Source organism: Mesocricetus auratus, unplaced genomic scaffold (assembly GCF_017639785.1).
Source record: "Mesocricetus auratus isolate SY011 unplaced genomic scaffold, BCM_Maur_2.0 Super-Scaffold_100020, whole genome shotgun sequence".
Lineage (NCBI taxonomy): Eukaryota > Metazoa > Chordata > Mammalia > Rodentia > Cricetidae > Mesocricetus > Mesocricetus auratus.
Window position 1 is genome coordinate 39,566,806 of NW_024429201.1, and position 3,863 is coordinate 39,570,668.

The following is a 3,863-nucleotide window of genomic DNA, read 5'->3' on the forward strand; positions in this document are numbered from 1 at the left end:
AACATTGAGCTATGCCATCTTTGCATTTGGATGGGTTGACCTTAAACTGCAGATATCATGACTGCTTCAAGGGTTCAAAAACCCTCCCACCATCTTCAGTGAAGCACTCAACCAGGATTTAAGTCTCTTTCATAGTAAACACCCCGAGGTAGCCTTGCTTCAGTATGTAGACAATTTATTATTGGATGCTAAGGATGAGGAGGATTATTTGAAAGCCATCAGACACGTTTTTTAAATTCTAGCCCTTTTAGGCTATAGTGTTTCTAAAAAGAAAGCCCAAATTTGTTCACCCCAGGTCACCTACTCAGGATATGAACTGAAGAAGGGAAAAGACCTGCATAGCAGCCATATTGCAAATCCCAACTCCAACCACCAAGAAACAAGTCAGGTAATTTCTGGGAGCTGTTGGAAATTGCCAAATCCTTGAACTTTGCTGAGACTGGGGACAACATCCCTAAGGATTGGACTAAGGAACATACACAGCTTTTTTTTTTTAAATTATGAAGCTGTTGGCCTTGCTTGTTTCTTACCGGCTAGCTCTGACTTAAGTATTTATCCCATAATTGTTAATCTAAGTATTTCTCTTAACGGAGAAGTTTCCGGGCTTCTTATCCCTATGGCGGTTACATCTTGACTTCCTGTGTTTCTCCTACCCAGAGTCCTCCTCGACTCCTAGTCCCACCTATCTTGCTTCCCTATTGGCCAACAGTGCTTTATTGACATAAACACAGGACTTCCCCCATCATCTCCTCTTTTCTGTCTAAACAAAAAGAAAGGTCTTAACTTTAACATAGTCAAATTATATATAACAGAACAGTTATCAAGTAAGAACACAGTTACAATATTTTGTCTATCAACATTCAGCAAGATTTAAAGAATATATCATCCATCCCATCCTTGTGAGTCCAAAGTTCTATATGTAGCTTATCTTTTATCATAACTAAGGAAAACTATAATTATAGCTATCTGTCTTCAACTCTATCAAAGAATACAGAAGAATAATATGTAAACACTAGAACTGACAGAGACATCTCGCTTCCTGGACAGTCACCCGAAATTCCTCTGTAACATTGGGGCATCCATCTTCAGCCCATAGGCCACAATGTGTCTGGAAGACTTCTCAGCAAAGCAGGAAATTTCAGACTGTCCATCTGCATTGGTAGTCTGTCAGTCATCTTTCTGTGTCCAGCAGAAAGTCTCGTAGACTCTTCCATGAAGCAGGAACCCTGAAGGACTGTTTGAGTTCAACAGTCACTTTCCTGTGGGTTCTGCATATCCAGCTTATACAGCAACAGTCAAACAGTCTAGGCATGAGCAGTTTTTTGCCCAAATGGCTAATCTTGCCATGTTGAAAGTAAACTCCATAATGAGTTTCTTCGATGCCCATCTTCCTCTCAGACGTAATTGGTGCTGCCAGGTGCAGACATTTCCCATTGTCAAGAAAAACCCTAAACCATTTTAAATGCCATTTTCTGAAGGTCTTTGAAAGGTTTGAAGACTATCTATCTATCTCAAATATATCTCTGTATATCTAGAAAACCTAACTTGCCTAACTATAAATTCTGACTAATATAAGTAACTATCTATAATCTGTATTTAATTATGCATTATGTTTTAAAAGATCAGTATAAGCACAATACTTAATCAAGAGGAGAAATATACACATCACAAAATTGACTTTGAATTTGTATCAATAAATAAAAAACTATACCAATACAAAGTACTCATTTCCATACCATAATCCCATTTTTCCTTTAAAAAGAGATTGGTTGTGATCATTAACCAATTATAAACAATCCCATTTAAATGAAAACAAAGATTTATAAACAAGATGGGAATTAGGACATCGCTCATTCCAAACTGCTTCATGCTGGAAGGCGGCCCTGTTCATACCATGGGAATCATGACAAAACTCAGAAACCTATGTAAGTCCTTAGTTTTAGGGTCTGTAAGACTGTATCATCTTAGCTGTTTTAGATGTTGAATCACTTGGGCCATTGCTTCCGGGGGTCTTTGTTCATCAAACCACAGAAGCCTGGAAAGAATCCTCAGCTTTTCATTTTCTGTAGAAACAAAAATAAAAACTCCTTTTCCCAAGTAACATATCCTTATACTTAAATTTTGAAGTCAAGGCATTTTCAAAAGATATAAGTTGAATTAATTCAACGGCATTTATAATCAAGTGTACTTTAGTAGTTGTTCCTTCCTTAGCAATCAAAAAACTGAAAAGCACAATAGCATACAGTATCCAGATTTTCTGTGTATTTTCCATCTTTACGTGGCTTGTTTATTTATTTATTAGTATTATTCTATTTCTTTTACTTTTATTTATTTTTCTCTGAGACAGGGTTTCTCTTTGGAAATCCACCTGCCTCTGCCTCTGCAGCAAATCTTACCGGCATGTGCCACCACAGCCGGCTTTTCTATTTACCACTATGCCGTTTCTTTTTCTCTCTCAATCCTACGTATATTTTTAAACACACTGTAAACCTTTAGGGGTTTTTCTTCATCCAAGTCTGACTTTACTGTAAATCTTTATGTTTTTCTGGCCATGTGTCTTATCTGTTAAAACCGTGGCTGTTTAAACTGCAGTTTTTCCAAGATGGCGGGCATGTAAGCGTGATTCCAGCTCACTGGATCAGTCTATGCTGAGATCCAGCAAAAGCTGCTGGCTTGGAGATGTGGTCACTGCCACTTCCAGCTGTATGTACACATCTTTCAATCGTTAGCAGAGCCTCTTAAAAGAACCTTGCTGGTTTTTTGTTTTTTGTTTTTGTTTTTGCTTATGCTGAGTCAGGAAGACTCCCTTAAGCGAATCGCATGAGTCTCTGCTTGTCGCTAGCAAAACAGAGCCCACCTGAGAAAATGCTGCTACGAAGAACCCATGCTTTTCTCCGTTCTTTTGTTTCTAAAACTCCTTTAAAGCTTTTGTTATTCTGTGTGGAAATTCAATCCCGTTCCTGACAACCATTTGTAAAGCTGCTTTGGTTTATCCCCTGCCAGTCGCCTGGGCTCTGCTGCATTGTAGTCCCAAATAACACACAAGACACTGTATTAATTATGAAGCTGTTGGCCTTGCTTGTTTCTTACTGGCTAGCTCTAAGTTAAGTATTTATCCCATAATTGTTAATCTAAGTATTTCTCTTACCAGAGAAAAGTTTCCGGGCTTCTTATCCCTATGGCGGTTACATCTTGACTTCCATACACAGCTTTTAAGAACTTAAAGAGGCCTCCTTACAGGCCCCTGCATTAACTCCCCCAGACATCATCAAGCCCTTTCACTTTTGCATTCGTGAAGGGCATTGCCAAGGGAGTTGTGACTCTGACCTGGGTCCCTAGGAAAGGCGGTAACTTACCTCTCAAAGAGAGTGCCGGTAGCCTCTGGATGGTCCCCTATTTAAGAGCCATTTCAGCCACCACAATTCTTGTAAAAGAAGCCAACAAACGCACATTGGGACAGACTCCAACTGTAATAGCTCCACACACTGTAGAATCCCTGATGAGGAGATGCCACCAACTGGGGACATCTAATGCCCATTTGACTTTGTACCAAGCCCTTCTTTTAGATCAGGACAGACTGACTTCTGATAAATACTTGACCATTATTCCTGCCATCCTGCTGCTGATCAATGACCCCAAGGAGTCCATTCATGACTTTCTGGAGATGTTGGGCATCATTCGAGGTACGTGACCTGATCTGATGGACATTTCTGTCACTACCAGAGATGCGGATCTCTACACAAATGGCAGGAGGTTCATTCAAGAAGGAACCAGGGAGCCAGGCAGTGGTGGTGCATGCCTTTAATCCCAGCACTCGGGAAGCAGAGGCAGGCGGATCTCTGTGAGTTCAAGGCCATCCTGGT